This window comes from Glycine max, chromosome 18 (genome assembly GCF_000004515.6).
Source record: "Glycine max cultivar Williams 82 chromosome 18, Glycine_max_v4.0, whole genome shotgun sequence".
NCBI lineage: Eukaryota > Viridiplantae > Streptophyta > Magnoliopsida > Fabales > Fabaceae > Glycine > Glycine max.
In genome coordinates, this window is record NC_038254.2 from 11,770,194 (window position 1) to 11,795,213 (window position 25,020).

The 25,020-nt window shown below is 37.9% G+C and overlaps 1 long non-coding RNA gene across 1 annotated transcript; it reads left to right on the forward strand.

Annotated features, from left to right (window-relative positions):
• On the forward strand, window positions 1-24,801 carry LOC106797119 (uncharacterized). Its single transcript, XR_001386145.2, has 4 exons — window positions 1-221; window positions 1,298-1,395; window positions 1,509-1,587; window positions 24,324-24,801. It is a non-coding gene; the product is annotated as an uncharacterized lncRNA (long non-coding RNA).
• The last annotated feature ends 219 nt before the right edge of the window (window positions 24,802-25,020 follow it).

A 25,020-nucleotide genomic window follows, 5' to 3' on the forward strand; every position in this document is an offset into this window, starting at 1 on the left:
TCTCACTCTCACGCTTTTGCACTCTCATTTGCAAGCTCTCGCGCAACCTCACTATCAGTTCCTTTTTTCTTTCTTTCATGGCTGTCTTCTCTCTTTATTTTGTTCGTTCTGAAGATTGTTATGTCCCTAGTGTTCACAAGTCCTCCTTTGCTTCTTGTTGTGGTAGAAAAAGGAGGAACGCAAAGCAGAGCAAGCACGAAGGCGTGTTTCGAGTTCAAAAGGTGAGGAGCAAGCACCTAGTGTTCATGAGTTCTTTTGATTTGAGGTATTTTTGTTTGATGATGCTCTGTGATTGGGAGTGTGATTGGTTGGAGTTTTGTTGTTTGTTATGTGTTAATGTTGATGAATGCGATTCTTGTATGACTATGGCTATAGCTTTTTCAATTCTACATGTACTCCAAAGGCTAAACTCAGTTAAACTTATTGCGACTTGTGTTCTAGTGGTCATAGTGGTCACTGCTTTTTTTCTATTTCCCAAAACTCAGGGTCTAATTAGTGAGTGAACAATGAAAAAGTAGTTGTTGACAGTGACTAAGTCAATTGGTCTCAAGTTTTCTAAGTTTTAGAGAGTAGACAATTGGTCTCAGTGTGTGTAATAACATTCTTCAATTTCCTTCGTGACTATCCTACTATAATGGTATTGTGAATGAGAGATTGGAGGAGAATCTGGTTTGACATTTTGCATTGACAAAGATGCATGATAGCTATTACATAAATCCTCAAAAAGCAAACTTTGATATATTACATTAATTTTAGAAAACAAAGATAACATGACATAACGAAACTAACAATGCATGATAGAAAATACGTCATATGATGGTAATTGAAAATGATATCAAGTTTCATTGCCTAAGAATTCCCTGCTTCAAAGCGATTTCTCTAAGGTGTGATAACTTATATATTTTTGTAGGCATAGTTTTAAAATTTTAAGTTTGCTAATAATAATCAATTTCTAGTTGTATATCAAATTGAAGGTCTAACAAATAATGTGGACGCATATTATCGATACATATAGTATGTTAGCATGATATATTATATTAATAATATGGATATTTAATGCCTATCTCACAAGATTATTGAAGTCTATATATATTGATCAATACATGTAAGCTTAACAATTATATTATTATATTTTCATTACTATAGTATTTTTTTTGTAATGAACATGCTTAAATTGAAAACTTAAGTTTGAATAGAGGGATGAAAAACCTAGCTATAGGAATAATTGTATCGCTTTCTACAATATATCAATTACCACATCTTTTAACACCTTGTTTAATTAAATTCCTCATTCCAGAGCTCAACTCAAATTTGGCAGCTTCAATGTTTGTTCATGCAATTGTGAATATGTCCACCACATTTTAGAAGATATCCTCTAGAATTACGTAGCATTTGGTATGTGCTTGTGTCCTCCTAATTTGACAATTAATCTATTTGAATTCTGAATTCGCAAGGTATTTTTGAACTAATTAGGGCACTATTTTGTTGTGTCTGTGCACGTGTGGCAGGTTTTGATAATCCATCTTCAATCTGCTTGATATTATTAGGTATGAAGAAGGGAATCACGAGGAGACTAATTTTCAAATAGTAAGTTCTGCTTGCTACTTATTTTTCTATGTTCCTTGCTTTCAAAACTTGTGCTTGCACAAATTGTATATGTACTTGTTAAGTCTGGACAATAATTAACTAGGACCTATGTGCCTCAAAGGTGATCGATTATCAATAGATGTGGCCCCCATGACCTAGTGAAACTTGAGTTTGTAAACATCTTCTTTCTTTATGAGCGTTTTGCAAGAATTGCTCCCATTTCTCTTCACTTCAAATATTTTATACCAACAACTTTAATCCGAAACTGTGTTCGCCTTCGCTATTTTACTCAATTAGGTAAGAAGCTGAAAACCTATAACCACCGTCCACTGGATATATATGCCTTTGATTGATGGTCAGTGGTCATGAAGTTGTTGCTTAAGAGTTGTTAGTTAAAGATGTCTAATCTTTAATGTTCAGTGTAATTTGTTGGTACTTTTCATTTTTCTGTTTGCATCGTGATCACAACATTTGTTGTTGGACATTACAGTCATCATCATCATAAGTACGAATGTTTTTCCTAAAGTTTTAATGTTTCATTTTGTTATCGATGCTTTTTTATAACTAGTTGACGAGTGAATAGGCAATTTAGTCCCTGATATTGTAACCACTTTGCATATTAGTCCCTGACTTAAATTTTAATTCATAATAGTCCCTAACTTTACCTCCGTTATGCAAATAAGTCTCTGCTGTTAAAATCTAATTTCCTCCGTTAGTCAAATGTCTATTTGGCAAATGTAAGCATCCAATGTGGCAGGTTTGAGTCCAAGTCAGCAATATTATGTGGCAAGACAAGGACTGAATTGAAAAATTAGGTTTAAAAGAAATCAAAAATGAAGTAAACCCATTTTCCCTTTCACTGTTGCTCTTCCCTCCCCTGCAGCTGCCAAACCTCTCGGGCGCCATTCTCTTTTTTCCTTTCGAGGGGTCACACCCTCTCTCTCTCTCGGGCGCCATTCTCTTTTTTCCTTTCAAAAAGCAAAGCTACCATCTTTCTTTCCATATTCTCTCTCTCATTGTTACCTTGTTGGTGGATAGCAAAACTTCAGCAACCCTTTTGCATCTGATCTAAGAATCCCAACCTCAAATACCCATTTTTTGTCATTTCATGATCTGTAAGTTCAAGTTTTTGTTTTTGTCTTTTTTTAGTTAGCTTGCTTTTCCCTATTGCTCCAACTCAGAAAAAAAAGAAAGAAAGAAAAGAAAATGTGATAAGAAGCAGGATTAGGGTTTAGTTTCATTGTTACAAGCTGTCAGATTTTGCTTTTGATTTGAACTAGGTTAGTGGACAGAGTGGAGTGGTGGTATCTCAATTTATTAGTTTCTGATTTTGGAGTATTTTTTTTTGTTCTGTTTATGCACATCTGTGAGTGAATGCTTTTTTTTTTCTTTTAGTTTGTTTTTAAAGATTCATTGGACGACTTTAAGTGGAATGTAATCTGCTCAGTTATTGTTGCTAAAGACTGCATTTTTATTGTGATTGGCAGAGGTTATAGTTCGTGAAAATGACGAGGATGACCCGTGATTTTGGGGATACTATGCAAAAAGATGCAGTGCCGGCGGTGTCGGCTGATATAATATTTGCTTCTCTTCGGTTTCCTAATTACAAAATCGGAGTTAACAATCAGATCATGGAGACAAAGGATAGTCCAAAAGTGCTATCTATGAAGGAGGTTGTTGCGCGAGAGACTGCACAGCTGTTGGACCAGCAGAAACGTCTGTCGGTTCGCGATCTTGCCAGTAAATTTGAGAAGGGTTTGGCAGCTGCAGGGGAGGGAAGAGCAACAGTGAAAGGGAAAATGGGTTTACTTCATTTTTGATTTCTTTTAAACCTAATTTTTCAATTCAGTCCTTGCCTTGCCACATAATATTGCTGACTTGGACTCAAACCTGCCACATTGGATGCTTACATTTGCCAAATAGACATTTGACTAACGGAGGAAATTAGATTTTAACAGCAGGGACTTATTTGCATAACGGAGGTAAAGTTAGGGACTATTATGAATTAAAATTTAAGTCAGGGACTAATATGCAAAGTGGTTACAATCTCAGGGACTAAATTGCCTATTCACTCACTAGTTGACACTATTAGAAAATACACTTTCAATATCGGTTATTTAGAACATTCTACATCGGTTCTAAAACCGATGTTGAAAGTGACGATGTTGAATGTATGAATGTTAACATCGGTTTTGGAGAATCGATGTTAACATACATATGACAACATCGATTCTCTAAATACCCGATGTTAAACACAATGAACAACAGTAAAAAAAGTGTACGCATGATGAACGTTGACATCGATTTTCCAGTAAAACCGATGTTAATATATGCCCTTAACATCGGTTTTGCTAGAAAACTGATGTCAACGTTGATGATACATACACTTATTTGGTGTAGTTCTTTGTGTATAACATCGGTTATGTGTACATAACCGATGTTAATATTCAAATATTCACATCGGTTATTTATAAATAATCGATTTTAATGTACAATAGTTGACATCGGTTATCTACAGATAACCGATGTTAAAATACAAACGCTGACATCAGTTATACACAAATAACCGATGTTAATATACAAACGTTAACATCGGTTTTCTATTATAACCGATGTTAAGGTTCATATCGACATCGGTTTTTGTAAATAACTGATGTTGGTTATGATATTAACATCGGTTTTTGTTAATAACCGATGTTGTTTTCAAGTATTTTTTTTATATATACTTTCTGTTTTTACAGTAAACCCAAAATTGTACCTGTCAAATGCAATTTCAGGAGGCCCAATTCACAGCAAATAAACATTTTATTCTGCTTTCAAGCAGTTTTAATGATAATAAACATCAAATAATTGATTTATTATAAAGAACAATCATCAAATGAATTCAATATTCATGTTACATAGAAAATGTAAAAAATGTTAAAAAATGTCCCTAAATCCTAGGCCTGATCTCTAACTCGGAGATAAAACTGTACCCACTGGATCCGCAATGCTTTTAATCTCTCTTGCTCCAATGGTCTAGGATCGTTAAAATACTGCATGATGAAATAAATCATAATAAGTTAATAATGTAATACAAATTATAAAAAAATTGATTTTCTTTGAAATAAACTTACCGCTTCCCAATTATTTCTAAAAGTTCCTAAAATGATGGTGGACATCCAGTGCATCACATAGTAGCCGCACTCAGTACTTCCTTTTTGTCTATTACACTAAATACATAATGAAATTTGGATATTAATTAAACAACAAGTGTACAAACACATAAAGAAATATATATAAGTGGAAGTTTTATGTAAATGACGTACCTTGACGACAATCCACCTAGCAGAAGCCTTTGATTTAGGCTGTGGAGCATCATCAAGACCCTTGATAGCACTGTTCCATATGAGTAACAATTAAAAAATGGTGTTGTATGTTGAGGTATTACAATGCAAATATATTGAAAAGAACACTAACCTATTAATAATCCCCTTAAGGTAGTTGTTTGGCCTGTTATGCAATGAACAAAACCAGACAACTAAGTGTTCCTTAGGCAGGATGACCACCATCTGCCAGTGTCCACTGCAGTGGAACCTAAAATGGGTTAGTACATTAGTAAACATTAATTAAATTTTGTTATTTTGTGACTTACCTATTTAGTTAGGCTCCAAGATACACATCGCGTTGTGAACTCTGCATCCAACTCTTTATGTAACTTTCAGATTCAAACTGCGATTGCCCAGACCTCTGAATGGATTGTGGCTCGAGGAATCCATAGATATCAGAATTCTCCGCTCGCATACATGTTTCAGTGGATTGTGGCTCTGGGATGGTCAATGTCATCAGATAAAGCGGATCATCGACCTCCGGATCGGGCTTCGGAGGTGGTTTTGGCTGAGACACAGCTACCTGTTCATGAAACAAAGTTAAATAGCCAAATTTGAGGCACGCTTAATGAATTAATTTAAAAAGAAGAAACATATAGTAAGGACAATAAGTACCTGCTGTGATAAAGACTTAACCAGATGTGTCGGCCAAGCAAGGAAGGTGTGAAGTGCCTGCCCCACTAAGGAAACCTCATCAGTGGGTACAGGAACTGGAGCATCTGCATCTGTAACCTCCTCCACACTCACCTTTACTTGGCCAGGCAACAAAGGAGTGTTATGAACAAGAATGGATCCCTCATAAACTCTCCCCATGGCAACCAGGCGAGCAGGATCTGCTTCTATGTACAAGCCGCACCTATCAGAGTCACCCGTCTCAGGATCGTTTCCTGAGGGATCAACACAACTCTCCTTTGTGCTCACTCGAGGACCGGAGGGACCAGGACCAACCAGAGGCTCAGGAGGCACTGCAAGTCCCTGAGATTGCATCTGCGACTGAAGCTGGCTGAAGGATGCCATGACCTGTCTCGTCACTTTCTCTGTGATGGACTCCTCTAGCTGGTCCCTGATCTGCTGGGTCAGCTGTTGTAATTCGTCAGGAGACAGGAAGAAAGCGTTGCGGGATGTCCGTGGAACCGATCCAAAGTATTGCTTGATGGTGGCACTGGCTCCCGCAGCACGGACACGTCCAGGGTGCTCTGGACGTCCAATAGCAGCGGCCAGAACATCCTAACGTCCATGGGGGACAAACGATCCCTGTGTGGCCTGCTCCTCAAACGAATCCCGCACAGAAAACACGCAGTGGTACATGGCATTCTCAAAATATTCAAACATAATTGTAATGGTTAGTTGAAAATGACTTACAATCTTCTCAGCAATTTCCTTTGCGGCCTCAATCGTCATCTCCCCTGTCTTCTTCGTGCGGGCCATCTTCCACTTCACGTGGCGTATGATCGGGGATGGAGGGTCGATGACGCTATCAACGTTTCCTGACTGTGCAGCTTCCTGCAACTTCTTCTTTGTCTTCTCAGCCAGGAGCTTCTGCTCCAAATAATCATAACCCCCACGAGACAAAACATGGAGGACAGTATTCTGCTTCTGGATGGCCTGTGCCTTAATGCGCACATCCTGAAAAAATTAAACATTGTTTGAAATGGGTAGAATGAAGTATAAAAACATCATGTTTAATATGAAAAACAACTTAAATGGCAAGGAATATACCTCCCAAGAAGGGTCTCTACGAGTCTGGCAAAACTGGGCCCACTTTTCCTTGCTGATGCCGTATTTGTCACAGACAGTGTCCTCGACACCGTCCTGATCAGCTGCAAGGGCCCATTTCCTCGTGAGGTCTGATTTAAATTGCCTCCACCTCTCCCCCACGGTCTGTAGTAACTTCCTTTTCGTCCTACTATCAGAAGCCTCTGGGATATCAAATTCCGCCTGACAACATGAAACAAAGTTGATTTGTTACAATAATGTATTTTTTGGCTATTAATTACACAAAATCAAATAAGAAAAGAGAAATACCTGAATATCCTCCCAAATCAGGTCCTTCTTAGCAGTAGGGACCTCTTTCCAGTTCTCGTAGGTGATGTCCTCCTTATCACATGCCACAATCCTCAAATATGTTCTTAATTTCTTCCTTTGGGGACCGTCGGCCTTCCCGGTAGCAGGATCAACATGCACCACTGGTCTCTCAACACCAGGTGGTCTAGTGGACAACGATCGTAGACGTGAGGCTTTGCGTGTCCACTTCACAGCAGATGTCGAAGCCGATGCGTCCGAAGTAGGAGGAGGAGAAGGAGGAGAAGGAGGAGAAGGAGGAGGAGGAGGAGGAGTGGAGGCAGGTGGAGAACCCATGATCTTTTATACAATAACATACAAAATAGGATTAATGAAAAAAGGATCAGTCATAAGTTTATTTTGGAAGGCAAAAGTATAATATTATTAAACAAAACCCCACCACATAAGGAGACAAGACAAATTAACCAAAGGACTCTTAAAGATTGATAGTTGTGCTTTTTAATTGTGATTTGGGGCAACCATGTTATAAAAAGTCTATTACATGTAATCAACAGTCAATGTATGTTTGATGGAATATAAATACTATATCTTCAGAAATACACATGTACATGGCATCCTTAGGACTTCATCCATGTTTTCTTTGATATTGATTTTCTTTTTTTGCAAAAAAGAAAGAGGGGAACGAGCAACAATTTGAAGGTTGTACATTCAGGAACTAAAGAATTCAAAATAGCTAGTAATAAGAGGGATTTGTTTTTGGGATTTTCTGAGCACCAACAGAGGCTACGCAAGAAGCTTGCACTTGAGGAGGGAAGGATATTTGCAGCTAATGAACAACTTTCTTAACTATTTGTCCTTCAGATTTTACTGTTTTTTTTTTCTAATATGTAAATATTAATAATATAAGGCTATGGCTTATGGACATGGTCATTTTTACCCTTAACAATCTTAGAAGTAAATGTAGACCATGTTTTTACGCGATACCCTTATGCCATTTATATTTACATATTAGCAAAAAGAAACAGTAAAATCTTAAGGACAAATAGTTAAGAAAGTTGTTCATTAGCTGCAAATATCCTTCCCTCCTCAAGTGCAAGCTTCTTGCGTAGCCGCTCTTGCTGCTCAGAAAATCCCAAAAACAAATCCCTCTTATTACTAGCTATCTTGAATTCTTTAGTTCCTGAATGTACAACCTTCAAATTGTTGCTCGTTCCCCTCTTTGAGAATGAGGAGGATCTTCATAGGACTTCATCCAGCTGATGTTTGTCCCAGTTTCATCATCCACCACCCTTTTCTTCTGTGCCTTCTCACGTTTGTTGTTGTTAAACCCATATTTATGCCTTCTCCCCTTCATGTCTTGTTTTATCACAACTTTAGCTGAATCTCCTATCTTCAGCATAGTTGAATCTCCTGTTTTATTCTCCAATGACACACTTTGATGGCCCGTATCTCTTTTCTTTGTATGTTCTAGTGCTTTAGCTTCAGAATGCATAGAGCAATCAGAATTTTCCAGTGATCACCAAAGGCTTCTGCATCAGCGTTGACACTCTCTACCCTCTTTGGTTTATGCTTCTGTGTTTTCTTCCGTGCTTCCTCCTTATAATTCTCAGATTTATTGGAGGTCTCACTAGAAGGATCAACACCAATCCATGCCTGTTCCTCCTCTACCAGCTCAATATCTTTCCTTTCACCTTTGCTTTTGTAAACTACACTGTAATTTACAAAACAAAAGTTGAAAGGAAAGATATTGAGCTGGTAGACGAGGAAGAAGCACATATTGGTGTTGATCGTTCTAGTGCAACCTCGAATAAAGTTGAGATTTATAACGAGGAGGCACGAAAGAAAACATAGAAGCATAAACCAAAGAGGGTGGAGAGTGTCAATGATGATGCAGAAGCCTTTGGTGATCACTGGAAAATTCTGATTGCTTTATGCATTCTGAATCTGAAGCACTAGAACATACGAAGAAAATAGATACAGGCCATCAAAGTGTGTCATTGGAGAATAAGACAGGAGATTCAACTATGCTGAAGATAGGAGATTCAGCTAAAGTTGTGATAAAACAAGACATGAAGGGAAGAAAGCATAAATATGGGTTTAACAACAATAAACGTGAGAAGACAGAGAAGAAAAGGGTGGTGGATGATGAAACTGGCGACAAACATCAGCTGGATGAAGTCCTAAGGAGGCAAATTGAAACAAAAAACCGATGCCTCAATCAGAGAAAAATGTAGCTTTCACTTACTTGCTTTGGTGACCTCTGTCTCTGCAGAAAATTACATTAGACGATGCTAATCAATTCTCCTTCATCATGATCATTTCGATTAGCATGAACATCGTCAGCTTCTTCTTCTCCGACAACGTTACGAGTGATTTGAGCGGTCAAAGGACTAACATCGGTGTCCATGTATGAATCATCATCTTCTACATTAACACCAACTGTTTTGCCCTGCAGAACCACACACCACCTTTCATCACAAGGGTCTTGCACGTAAAATACTTGTCTAGCTTGTTCTGCCATGATGAAAGGGTCATTGTGGTAACCAAGTTTCTTTAGATCTACCAGTGTAAATCCTATATCATCGGTGCGCACACCAGTGTTGCTGTCAACCCATTTACATTTGAAAACACATACTGTAAATTTCACATAATTAAGCTCCCAAATTTCATCAATGAACCCAAAGTAAGGGATGGAAGCTACACAGGAATTGGCGTTATTGACACTTGCAAAGTGTTGAGATTCAGCCCTTAGGGTGACCCCGCTGTTCTGCATTGTACTTTTGTCATCTTGTGCTTTTGTGTAAAATGAATACCTGTTTATGTCGTATCCTTGCCAGGTTATAACATTTCTTTTAGGCCCATCTGCTAGCTTTCTTAATGTTTCTGAAGCATTCTCATCTGCAAAGATTGTATCTTTAAACCAATCACAGAAAGTCTTGTTATGCTTTTTCAACACCCAATTCTTTGACATTTTTGGATTATTCTGTTTGACTAAAGCTTCATGCTTAACTATGTATGGCAAAACTTCATTACTGTTTTTCAAGACATAAAAGTGAGCTTGTAACAAATCTTCTACACTTGGAGTGATCACCTGTAATCCTCTTGAACCCTTACCAACCATTCTGTCATCATGCCGAGACTCAGGAAGCCCAACAGGTTTAGCCTTCTCTAAGTATTCTGAACAAAATTCAATGGCTTCTTCTGCAATGTACCTCTCAACAATAGATGCTTCTGGACGATATAGATTCTTTGTATACCCTTTTAAGATCTTCATGTATCGCTCAATCGGGTACATCCACCGTAGATAAACAGGACCACAACATTTGATTTCTCTGACCAGATGCACAATCAAGTGAATCATGATGTCAAAGAAAGCAGGGGGAAAATACATCTCCAACTGGCACAGTATAATTGCGGCCTCATTTTCCAACTCATCAAACATGACTGGATCAATGACTTTGCTACATATAGCATGGAAGAAAAAGCACAGGCGAGTTATCGTTAACCTGACTTTGTTTGGCAAGATGTCTAGTATAGCCACGGCTAACAATTGTTGCATGAGCACGTGACAATCATGAGACTTTAACCCTACAAGCTTAAGCTCCTTCAACTGCACAAGGCTCTTAATATTTGAAGAGTATCCTTGTGGAACCTTCACCCAACGAAGACACTGACAAAAACTTATCTTCTCCTTCTTGGACAAAGTATGGCAGGCTGGGGGCAAGTAAATTTTTTTCCCATCAAACCTTGGATGCAATTGTAATCGTATACCCATATCAGCTAGATCTTGACGGGTATTCAAGCCATCCTTCGTCTTGCCTTGAATGTTAAGGAGCGTCCCAATAACACTGTCAAAAACATTTTTCTCCACATGCATAACATCAATACAATGTCTAACGTCAAGATCACACCAGTACGGAAGATCAAAGAAAATGGACCTCTTCTTCCATATGCAACTCTGACTTTTATCCTTCTTTTGGGTCTTCCCAAATACAGTATTCAGGCATTGAACCCGCTGATATACCTGCTCACCAGTCAACGGTATCGGCGCAATATCATGCTCTTGACTTCCATTAAAAGCTTTTTTCAGTCGTCTGTAAGGATGATTGGGTGTTAGAAAGCGGCGATGCCTACTGTAGACTGTTTTTCTCCCATGTTTAAGTTGTATGTAACTTGTATTTTCTTCACAGATGAGGCATGCATGATGACCCTTAACACTGTTAGCGCTGAGATTCCCATATGCTGGAAAGTAATTAATGGTACAAAAAAGCATTGCACGCATTTCAAAGGTCTCCTTGCGAAACGCATCAAACACTACAACCCCCTCGTCCCACAACTTTCTCAGATCTTCAACCAATGGACTTAGATAAACATCAATGTCATTTCTTGGTTGTCTTGGGCCTGATATCATCATAGACAACATCATGTATTTTCGCTTCATGCACAACCATGGAGGCAAATTGTAAATTACTAGCAGAACTGGCCATGAACTGTGTTGAGTGCTTAAGGTGCCATATGGATTCATTCCATCACTGGCTAGTCCAAGTCTAAGATTTCTTGGCTCATTCCCGAAATCCGGATACAAACCATCAATCTTCTTCCACTGGGAGCAATCAGCCGGATGACGGACCATTCCATCAGAAATCCTTCCATTTGCATGCCATGTAAGGTCTTTTGCGTCGTCCTCATTAGCAAAAAGACGCTTAAACCTTGGAATGATTGGAAGATACCACAAAACCTTTGCTGGGGGGCCCTTGTTGAAGTTTTCATCAGAACTACTTTCTTCTTCATCCTTCACTTTGTATCGTGAAGTCCCACAGATAGGGCATTTGGACATTTCTTGGAATTCATGCCCATACAGTACGCAATCATTGGGGCCAGCATGAATCTTCTGATACTTCATACCCATCGGACACAATATCTTTTTCGCCTTATAGTAACTTTTAGGCAATGTGTTGTCCTCTGGAAGCAGATTGTGCACTACCTCAAGCAGTGAGGTGAAACTTTTGTCACTCCACCCATACCTGGCCTTGACATTAACCAAACTTAACACAGTAGACAACAGGGTTAAGGAATTCTTGCACCCTGCATACAAAGGCTTCTTAGAATCACTCTGCAATCCTTCATACACAAGGGCGTGTGCTTGCTGGAAAGACTCTTGTCCAAGGTCACGAATCATGTCCTCTAACCAATCTCCCATTTCTACATCAAACGGTTCAGATTGGGACCCACTCTGCATGTCTGTCACTTCACCATGCCATATCCACGTTGTGTAATTCTTCTTAATCCCATCACACAATAGATGGTCCCGTATGTCATCGAGTAATTGTCGTCTTCCATTCAAACAGTTGATGCAAGGACAATAATATTTTCCTTCTTCATTCGGTCAACCTCTTTCTGAAGCAAATTGCAAGAACTGTTTGACGCCATCCTCATATTTTGGGCTCATGCGACTTTCATTCATCCAACTTTGATCCATCTAAGCAATTCCATGCATGAAAATCTCACTTTTTTATTTATAGGTGTGGCCCTATCCCATTTAGGAAAATTGTCTTCTATGTTAGCTTCAAACGTCAGGGTTACCATTATTTACAAAAATTTGACTAAATTTCGGCAGCATTTCGCATTGGTCTCCAAGTACACGACATGACATCGGTCAAATGAATTTCCCAATAATCAAGTATGCACTCGGAGAACAACTTGAAATGCATTGAACCGAAATTTAATCAAATTAATGAAAATAATAATAACCTTCACGAATGAATCTAACATAAAAAAACCAGTCTCCCCAAACTATCCAAACGGACAATTCAAGACTAAATACAATGACTAATGCAAATTGTCTGCAAGAGTCATTGCATTTAGTCTCAAATGGGAATCTAAGGTTCACTCACCATGAACAACAGTTGTTTATATAGAAAATAACACTGATCACATACAAGAACATACAAAAGGTCAAATTCAATTACAGACAAATATAGACATCAAGTGTTGTTTATGTAACTAATTTCAAATGCTGGGTTTCAAGGGTGCTTATGCTTTAATATTGTAGTTGGGTATATGTGTGTGTGTGTATGTATCATGAGGGTTGAGACAAGGAGACCTGTGTGTGTGCGTGTGTGTGTCACACAAAATTGGAGGGAAATTCAAATTTCACTTGAATTTGAAATTGAATTTGTGGAGCCAAACTTTGGAGCCAAAATTTCACTAATTATGATTAGTGAATTTTAGTTATGGTTCAGCCCACTAATCCAACATCAATTCCAAGATTCTCCACTAAGTGTGCTTAGGTGTCATGAGGCATGAAAAGCATGAAGGACATGCACAAAGTGTGACTATATGATGTGGCAATGGGGTGTAGTAAGCAAATGCTCACCTCCCCCTCTAAAATTTAATTGGATTGGGCTTCTACCAATTCAATTAAATTTATTTCCAACCACACACATCAAATATCCACTTAGTGCATGTGAAATTACAAAACTACCCCTAATACAAAAACTAGTCTAGGTGCCCTTAAATACAAGGGCTGAAAAATCCTATATTTCTAGGGTACCTACAATATGGAGCCCTAAATACAAGGACCAAATATAATACATCCTAGTCTAATATGTACAAAGATAATTGGACCCAACCTTGGCCCATGAGCTCAGAAATCTACCCTAAGGTTCATGAGAACCCTAGGGCCTTCTTCAGCAGCTCTAGCCTAATCTTCTTGGAGCCTCTTGCTCATGGTTCTAATGACTGGTCCCTTCCTAGGGAGGATTGCATCAGTGTGGCTGTGTGTGTGTGTGTGTGTGTGTGTGTTTTTGTGTGTGTGTGTGTGTGTGTGTGTGTGTGTGTGGTTGTGTGTGTGTGTTTTTGTGTGTGTGTGTGTGTGTGTGTGTTTCTATGTGTGTGTGTGTGTGTGTGGCTGTGTGTGTGTGTTGAAGAACCTGCCCCAAGACACATCAGACACTTGTGCATACAGCCCTTACCCCTAACTATGTTTTGAAGAGTTTGATTGCTTTGTGGTGTGAAAGCAACGATATTGAGCTACCAAAGAGGCAAGGGAACTGTAGAACAAAGAAATGTGGTGGCAGTAGTCTTTCAGATTGTGATCGAACTGCTATTGGTGCTTTATTGGATAAACTAACGAGTAACAATATAGAACAACAAAGGGCAGTTGCTGGTAAGAAGGATGTTGCTACTGCTCTAATAAAGTTACTTTGTGAAGGTACTCCTACAGGTAAGAATGATGCTGCTACTGCTATCTTCAACCTATCTATTTATCAGGGAAATAAAGCAAGAGCTGTAAAAGCTGGTATAGTAGCCCCACTGATACAATTTTTGAAGGATGCTGGGGGTGGAATGGTAGATGAAGCACTAGCTATTATGGCAATCCTTGCAAGCCACCATGAAGGTAGGGTAGCGATCGGTCAGGCCAAGCCAATTCATATTCTTGTTGAGGTTATACGAACCGACTCTCCACACAATCGGGAGAATGTTGCTGCTGTCTTGTGGTCACTATGCACCGGAGATCCACTGCAATTAAAACTAGCGAAAGAACATGGTGCAGAAGCAGCACTGCAGGAGTTGTCAGAAAATGGAACTGATAGAGCTAAGAGAAAAGCTGGAAGCATATTGGAACTCTTGCAGCGAATGGAAGGGGTTGATAATCTGCAGAGTTCATAGTCTCAGTGTTGCTTCGCTATATAGCTCATAGATGGTCTGAAAAATTAGAGGACCTATGGCAGCTCAAAATCCCTTTAAAACCAACAACATTTGCTTGGCGATTGATCAAAGATACAATCCCAACTAAAGGGAATTTGCGGAGAAGACAGTTGGAGAAAGGCTTTGCCCAACCCTACAACTATTGGTCTAGTAATTTATCAACAACATTTTTTGATTAGGGTAGCAGTGCAGGGTTATTGTATTCTATTTAGATTGGCACCAGATTCGTAGGACCTATGGTTCTGCTAGTCTGCTGGTTTCTACCTTGTATATTTAGTACCTCTGGTACTCATAGTTATTAATACAAATTATAATTTTGTTGATAAAAAAAAGATAATACTAGAGAGAGAGAAGGGCAGTGGCAGTCACAACATATATATAGAGAGGATTCCAAAATCAGTGCAGGAAAATTTAAAAAGGATTCAATGCAGTTTTTTATGGGGTGGTGGAACAGACCATAAAAAGATTGCTTGGATTAAATGGGACCAAGTTTGCTTGCCAAAAGAAAAAGGAGGTCCGGGGATTAAGAATATTGACGCCTTTAATCTCGCATTACTTGGCAAGTGGAAATGGAACATGATGCAAGAAAAGGGGGACCTTTGGACCAGAGTTTTAGAGTCAAAATATGGTGGATGGAGGAGTCTTCATGAGGCAGGGAGGGCAGCAAAGCAATCTGTGTGGTGGAGAGATTTAAAGCAATCATTCAATATTCCAAATCAGGGAGACATGATTCAAAGCAACATGAGATGGAAGGTGGTAGGCGGGGACAAAGTAAGATTCTGGGAAGATAAGTGGAGCCAGCATTAGCAAACACTAGCAGAGCGATACCCTAGATTGTACCAAATATCATCACAACAGAATCAAACCATTAACAATTCGGGACATCATAAAGATTCAGGATGGGAGTGGCAATTCACTTGGAGAAGGTCGATGTTTGATAATGAAATTGAAGCAGCCATCATTTTGCTAAGGGACATAGAAGATATGGTTATTCAGCAGCATGGATCTGATGAGTGGGTATATATGGTTAGGAGATCAATCAGGTAATTATTCGACATGCAGCGCTTATAAGCTGATATGGGAGGCTACTGCAACAGGCCAGCAAGAAGAATGGTGTATGGAATTATGGAAGATAAAAATCCTTAGTAAGATTTCGGTGTTTGCTTGGAGGTTGTTAAAGGATAGACTATCAACAAAAAGGAATCTTCACAGGCGACAATTGCAGATTCAGGACATGCGTTTCCCTTTTTGTAGAGATGCTGAGGAGGAGGTCTCTCATCTTTTTTTCCACTACAGCAAGATCCAACCAATATGGTGGGAATTGATATCTTGGCTGAATATTAAAAGTGCCTTTCCTCTCAGACCTGTACAACATTTCCTTCAGCATATCTCTATTCAGATAAAAGGAGTAAGGGGAAAGAGGTGGAGATATTGGTGGCTAGCGGTAACATGGGCTATTTGGAAGTTTAGAAACAGAATGTTGTTTTCAAATGCAGAATTTGATATTAATAGATTGTTTGATGAAGCTATTTTCTTGACCTGGACTTGGCTTAGACATTTTGAGAAAGACTTCTCAATTCATCTAAATCAATGGTCAAGCAACATTAGACAAGGCTTTTGTATATGTAATGGGTGATACAAATAGAACAACTAGATGTTCTCCTAGTATCTAGAATACCATTCAATACTGGTGTCTAGATATAAGGACTGTAAATCCCTATTTTGTATCAATACCTCTGGTACTGTTTAATCTTATATATATAATACATTATTTTGTTGATAAAAAAAACATATATATAGAGAATGGCAGCAGATAAAATTACAAAAACATTCAACACTAACAATGAACAAGTTCTGAGAGTTTAAATCACAGTAAATACTTCAAAGATATCAGTCCAATGAAAGAAAGGTCATGTAGAGAGGCATGAACATATCAGTCCAATGAAAGAAAGGTCATGTAGACAGGCATAGCATAAGTTACAAATAAACCAGTAATGCATACAACAACAATTTCAAATTAGTTTTCGAATCAAAGATATAAATACTTGAGTTTGAGGCTTCAAAGATATAATCAAGGTGCTTCCACAACAACGCCAATTAGCAGTAGTAAATGATAACCCTAAAAAAAACCATACAGAAATTAGCCACAATGTATTTAAAGCCTTTTATCAACAATATGACTCTCACTTCATGGTGATACATTGACTCTCAAAAGACATTATACTGAGAGTGTATTTAAAGCCTTTTTCAGCAATGTGCACCTTTTGCCACAAAATGAGGAAAAGACCCCTCTCAATGCACAGTGCTGGCTATGGTGAAGTAGTTAAAGTCTGATGCACAGGTCAGGAACCACTGATGACCTGTTATAGGAGGTAACAGTCGGTTACATGAAAATTATAAAATTTGCAAATGAGGATCTGCTATGTTCATCCTACACTGTTCATTTTTCCTCTTCCAAAGACATTACCTCTGAATCCTTTCTATCACATTCAACACAAACTACACTGATTTCAAAGTTCCAAGTTTGATTTGTAAGAAAAATAAGTTCAAAATACAACTTTGCAAGAAAATTTCAATTCATTCTCAGTCATTCTATCAAACAGCTCATGGACAATTTTTTAAGAATACATATCATACTTCTATCCAGTCAAACTAAAACAATAACTAATTAATTTAATTAAACAGGGACCAATTTAGATGTGAATCATTAAAGGTAGATGATGGCATTCAAAGAATGATAGCGCCGGTTCAAATTTTAAGAAGAAAAAAAAAACAATTATACTATATTTCAATTATAGACAATAACAGTGCCCATCTTAATACCACCACATGGATAGCAACAAAATGAGTAAAACTACAACCTGCCTGTCCACCCATTAACCTAATTACCCAGTCACTGTAAAGTTTGAAATGCTTCCTAATCTAAATGACTGATTCCCAAAAACACAATCAAAACCAATGTAAAAACTAAAAAGCAATGTCATATATACCAACTGGTAAGGGAATAAGGACTAGATTTTATTCAAAAGAAATAGAACCCCCAAGATGTTTGAGAGCCTCGTCTCTCCCTTCCTGAAAACCCACTAAAAATTGCCTAACCCCCCTGCTGTTACTCCATAATTTATTATGCAATAACTGCTTAAGGCAGTTACATATGGTCCTAAATCACTACAGATTCAGTTACGATTAACCCTTTGTGCCTAACTAGGGTTTCGAAACATAACAACAGAGATAGACCATTGAACAATGGATTTTCATCATTAACATACAACAGAGACATACCTTCGATGGAAGCGCAGACACGAACTCCACAAACGCGAACTCGACAATGTGGTTGCAGTCACAGAAGCGCAGTCCAGTTTGCGACAAACACGAACTCAGGAAGAAGGAGAAACAACAATAACGCCCTGGGAGTACCCTTTCCGGGACTCTTTCCTTTCCTACTTTTCTTCGACCTGCGAAAGTGAGCAAATGTTAAAACGACGAACGCCTAATGTTAAAACGAAAAGACGTACCTCAATGGATAAGTGGCAAAGATGATCTCCACAAACATGATCTCCACAATGTGGTTGCAGTCACGGAAGCGCAGGCTAGTTTGACACAAAGACGATCTCTAGCAGAAGGATAAAGAAGAAGAACGATAGGGTTCAAGCGCGCGGGTTGTGCAATTTCAGAAGTTTAATATATAATGATAACAACATCGGTTTTTTAAAAATAACCGATGTTAACATCAACTACGTAACATCGGTTTTAATAAAACCGATGTTAACATCGACTCGATAACATCGGTTTTTACAAAACCGATGTTAACAACGACATACTAACATCGGTTTTTCCAAAACCAATGTTAACTACTCCATAGTAACATCGGTTATTTTAATAACCGATGTTACTATGGAGTAGTTAACATCAGTTTTGGAAAAATTGATGTTAACTAAGTCTACTTATTTACAAAAATGCCACCGCGCTTTTGTTAACATCGGTTTTGTGAATAACCGATGTTAAAGGTATGATGTTGTATGTAAAAATTGTAGTAGTGTGACTGTGATTAATGAGCATTGCTTTATTTACAAGTTATGTTCATGATGAGTAAACCTTAGATTCTCATTTGAGATTGAATACAATGATTCTTGCGGATAATTTGCATTAATCGTTGTATTGAATCTTGAATTGTCCGTTTGGACAGTTTGAGAATAGTCATATTTTTATAGTATATTCATACGTAAAGGTTAACTTTATTTTCTTAAATTTGATGAAATTTTGGTTAGTGCATTTTGTTTTGTTCTCCGGGTGCGTACTTGATGGTGGTGGAATTCATCTTATCACTTTCATGTGATGCACTTGGAGATCAATGCAAAATGCTACCAAAATTTTGTCAAATGTAAGAAAAGAAAGTTAACCTTGACATATGAATGCACTATAAAAAAATATCTTCCTGAATGGGATAGGGCCACACCTTTAATGGAAAAAGTGAGGTTTTCATGCATCCAACAAACTTTGTAAGTATCACAAAGTTATTAGATGGATCAAAGTTGGATGAATGCAAGTCGCATGAGCCATGTGTATGAGGAAGGCACTGAACAGTTCTTAGAATTCGCCTATGAAAGAAGTTGACCGGATAAGGATGGAAAATATTTATGTCCTTGTATAAACTATTTGAACGAGAGACGACAAGTACTTGACGACATACAGGAACATCTACTGTGTGATGGGATTAAGAAGAATTATACGACATGAATATGGCATGGTGAATTGATAGACATATAGAGGGGGTCCCAATCTGAACCAGTTGTTGTAGAAATGGAAGATCGCCTAAAGGAAATGATTCATGATCTTGGACAAGGGTAATTTCAGCAAGCATATGCCCCTATGTATGATATAGTAGAAAGTGATTCCAAGAAGCCTTTGTATCTAGGGTGCAAGAAGTCATTGATGTTGTTGTCAGCGGTGTTAAGTCTAGTTTATGTGAAGGCCAAATATGGGTGTAGTGACAAAATTTCACTTCACTACTTCAGGTACGACAAGATACTTCTAGAGGAAAACACAATGTCAAAAGGTTACTATCAGGCGAAGAAGATATTGTGTCCGATGGGTATGGAGTATCAGAAAATATATGCATATCCTAATGATTGTATACTATGCAAGCATGAGTATGAAGAAATGCACAAATACCCCAAGTGTGGGGTATCATGGTACAAAGCGAAGGATGATGACGAGTGTAGCAGTGATGAAAGCACAAAGAAAGGCCCTAGCAAAGGTGTTATGGTATCTTTCGATCATTCCAAGGTTTAAGCATCTATTTGCTAATGCATATGATGCAAAAGACCTTACATGACATGCAAATGGGAGAAATTGTGATGGAATGCTCTGCCATCTGGCTGATTCCTCTGAGTGGAAGAAGATTAATCGTTTATATCCGAAATTCAGAAAAGAGGTAAGAAATCTTAGGCTTGGACATACCACTGATGGAATGAATCCCTTTGGCAGTTTAAGTAATTAGCATAGTTCGTGGCCTATTTTGCTAGTAATTTACAACTTCTCTCCTTGTTTGTACATGAAGCAAAAATACATGATGTTGTCTATAATGATATCCGACCCAAGACAGCCAGGAAATGACATCAACGTTTATCTCAGTTTGTTGATTGAAGACTTGACAAATTGGTGGGATGATGGGGGTTACCGTGTATGATGGGTATCGAAATAAGACATTTCAAGTTGCATGCAATGTTATTTTGTACTATTAATGACTTTCCAACATATGAGAATTTGAGTGGATACAATGTTAAGGGGCATCGTGCATGTCCTATCTGTGAAGAAGACACAAGCTACGTATAATTGAAACATGGCAGAAAAATAGTATACACTCGACATCGATGTTTTCTAAAACCTTTTCATCCTTATTGGATATTGAAAAAAACACTTTTAATGGAAGTCAAGAGCATGAAATTACACTGACACCATTAACTAGTTAATAGGTTCTTGAGCGGGTTGAGGACATCAATACAATATTTGAAAATACCCAAAAGAAGGAAAAAAGTAAAACTTGCATATGAAAGAAGAGGTCGATATTGTTTGACCTTTCATACTAGTCTGATCTAGATGTTAGACATTCTATTGATGTTATGCATGCCGAGAAAAATGTGTGTGATAGTGTCATCGGAATGCTTCTTAACATTCAAGGCAAGACAAATGATGGTTTAATTACTCATCAAGATCTAGCTGGGATTGGTATACGAGACCAGTTACATCCAAGGTTTGATGACAAGAAAATATACTTGCCTCCGGTATGTCTTACTTTGTCAAGAAAGGAGAAGATGAGCTTTTGTCAATGTCTACACAATGTCAAACTGTCATAGAGATACTCTTTAAATATTAAGAGCATTGTGCAGCCTAAAGATCTAAAATTAGTTGGCCTAAAGTCTCATGATTGTCACATCTTGATGCAACAATTGTTAGTCGTAGCAATACAAGACATTTTTCCTAACAAAGTTAGGCATGCCATAACTCGCCTATGTTTTTTCTTCTATGCCATATGTAGCAAAGTCATTAATCCTTTCAAGTTAGATGAACTGGAATACAAGGCTATTGTTATCTTGTGTCAGTTGAAGATGTATTTTCGTCCTTCATTTTTTGACATCAAGGTTCACTTAATTGTTCATCTGGTGAGGAAAATTAAATGTTGTGGTTCCGTTTATTTATGGTGGATGTACTTGATCGAGTGATACATGAAGATCTTAAAAGGGCATTCAAAGAATTTTCACCATCCTGAAGCATCTATTGTTGAAAGGTATATTGCAAAAGAAGCTATTGAGTTTTGTTCAAAGTACATTGAAAAGGAAAAACTAGTTGGGCTTCCCAAGTCTCGACATGACGAAATAGTAGGAGGTAAGGGTTCAAGAGAACTGCATATTATCACTCCAAGCCTAGAAGAATTGCAACAAGCTCATTTGTATATACTAAATAACAGTAATGAAGTTCTGTCATACATAGTTTGTCACAAAGCTTTAGTCAAGGAAAGTAACCCAAAAATGACCAAGAATAAGGTGTTGAAAGAGCATAACAAGACTTTCCTAAATTGGTTTAAAGATACAATCTTTAGTGATGATAGTGTTTCTAAAAAGCTAAGGAAGTTAACAGATAGGCCTAAAAGAAATGTTATAACTTGACAAGGATATGATATCAACAAGTTTTCATTCTACATGAAATCACAAGACGACAAGAGTACAATGCAAAACAATGGGATTAGTCTAAGGGCCAAATCTTAACACTTTGCTATTGTACATGATGACAATCCCTATGTAGCTTCCATGCCTTACTTTGAAGTCATTGAAGAAATCTGAGAGCTTAATTATGTAAAATTCACGGTCTGCGTTTTCAAGCATAAGTGGGTTGATAGCAATATCGATGTGTGAACCAATGATTTCGGATTTACGTTGGTAGATTTGAAAAAGCTCGCTTGTCAAAATGAGCCTTTCATCATGACAGAACAAGCTAAACATGTGTTTTATGTTCAAAAATCCTTGTGATGAAAGGTGGTCAGTGGTTCTACACGGAAAAAAAATTGGCATTAATGTTGAAGATGATGATTCAATCGTTGATACTTGTCTCAGTCCTTTCTCCAAACAAATGCCGCCTAACGTCAACAGAGAATAAGTTAATGACGTCCATGCAAATCGTAATGATCATGATGAAGGAGAATTAATTAGCATCTTATAATGTAATTTATTTTATATTTACTTGCTTTCATAATTTCAATTACATAACTTAATATAGTTTTCAGAAATTGTTTAATTAATGTTATTTTTTAAAGGCACATGGCTACACCACTTAGCTCCCTTCCTCCTCCTCCTGAGTCAGCAACACCTTCGTCACCTGCGTTAAAGAAGACAAGAAAAACAACACAGCTCAAACCATTGACTACTAGACCAGTTGGGGCAGAAAGACCAGTGGTTCATGAGGATCCTGCCACTAGGAAAGCCGATGGTCCCCATAGAAAGAAATTAAGAACGTATTTGAGGATTGTCGCTCGCGATAAGGTGAATGTTACATATGATAATTGAAAACAAGTCCTTGCAGCTCAAAAGGATTTGATCTGGGAGGATATTTAGGTATTACAATTAAATGTTGAATGTTGTTTCAATTGGTTGTACTAAAAATCTCATATTGTAATTGACTAACTATAAAATGTATTTATTGTATCCCAGACTGAATTTGATATTCCTGAAGCATCTGATTTGAGGACAAAGAAAAAAAATACTTCAGACCATAGGAAAGTGATGGAGGCAGTTTAAGTCAGATTTGACCTCCAAATGGGCTCTGGAAAATGACAAGGAGGCGAGGATGATAATATATGTGAAAATTATGACATAAGCAAGGAGAAGTGAAACCAGTTTTGTCAGAGCCGTAGAGATCTTTCATGGGAGGTTAGTTGATTTTTATTATTTTAAACTTTATATTTATGCATTGTTGTCAAACGTATTAACTTAGGCTAATGTGTAATTTTTATAGGATGTTCAAAAGAAGGCACATGCCATTCAGAAACAAAACATTGCCTCTCACGTGTTGTCTCGTAAGGGTTATGATTATCTAGAACAAAAGGTGATGGAGGACAAGAAAAAAGAAACAATTGGAGGAAGCAGCCTAATAATCCAAGAGCACTGACACAATTATTAATCCTCCATCTCCCATTAGACGAAACATGAAGTGGAAGATGGCCCGCACGAAAAAATCTGGTCAAATGACGTCTGAGGCATCAAATGAAATTGCAAATAAGATTGTAAGTGACTCTCATTTGTTAGTGGTCATTTTTTATAATAATTGTTGGATGAGTAAACCAAATTTGTTTCATCTGTTGACTACAAGATTCCCTGGAAGAGCAAGCCTCATAGGGAAGCTTTATTGCCCATGGACATCTGGATGTATTGACTACTGCCATTGGACGACCAGAACACCCTCGCAGTGTCCATGCTGCTGGAGTCGATGTCATGATCAAACAATACTTTGGAATGACTTCAAGGAGATCCCGCACATCTATGTCCATGGCTCCCAAAGACCTGGAGCATATGACACAAAAAATCAAGGACCATCTGGAGGAGTTGATCACATACAAAGTGACTCAAAAACTAATGTTGTCCTTTAGCCATATACAGTCCTAGTTGCAGCCATAGATGCAATCGCAAATGCAATCACAAGGACTCGCATTGCCTCCTGAGCCTAAGGTTGGTCCTTCTGCTGCTTGTGTCAGCACAAAGGAAAGTTGTGTTGATCCCTCAGGGCAGGACCCAGACACAGGTGACTCAGAGAAATCTGGGTTGTATGTCGATGAAAATCCTCCCCACCTGGTTGCCCATGGAAGACTCTGAGAGTTTGACTATCATCCACAACATCCCTATGGGCAATGATCAAGTCAAGGTCGGTGTTAATGAAGTTCAAGATGCCGATGCTCGCGTTCCTATATCCATGTAAGAGGTTCAGTTAGTAGGGCAAACACTTACACCTTCCTTACTTGGCCGACACATGTTGTAAAACATTTTTCAGAACATTTATTTCATTTTGTTGTTTTTAAGAATTATTTAAAAAGGATTTGTTACAAATAAAGTGTTGATTGTCATTCACTTATGTTTCTTAATTGTGTAGGATAAACAGTGTTCTAAGGGATCGACGAAACTTGCAGATAGGCCGGATCCTTATGTCGATCCCCAATACTTGATGACATTGACCATCCCGCAGCTTTTCCTCAAGCCTTTGCTGGTGTCGTGGGATGTTATTGTGTTTGGGGTGTATAATGATAACTTCCCCTTGTACATAAAACATGAAGATCTTTTTGAAATAGCACACGGTGGTCAATGTCTCAATATCTCTGTTATACAATTGTGGATTTTGTATGTCACTTTACATTATTGCATATTAGCTACCTGATTGTTTTAAATTCATACATATTTTACTTTATTTTAACAACAATAGGCATATGACTGAGACAAGTATGCGAGCAGGGAATGCCTCTATGTATAGATTCCTCGGGTCATAGTCCATACAAAAATCTAGGCTATCACAACTTGAATCAAAAGATTATATTAAGAAATTGATGCAAAATTCACAAAGAGATATCTACCTAGAAGCCTACTTGAATGAGTAAGTTAAACTGAAAAAATCAATTTAAATAATGTACGCCTTATAATAACTTAATGTTATCCAATGCAGTGCACATTGCCAAATGGTCATTATATGTCCTAAGGACAATGTTGTCATCTGATTTTGTTCCTTGCACAATAGGCCCAACAACTACTTGAAAGAAATTATTCATAGGTAAGTTGTATTTTGTAATATATTTACA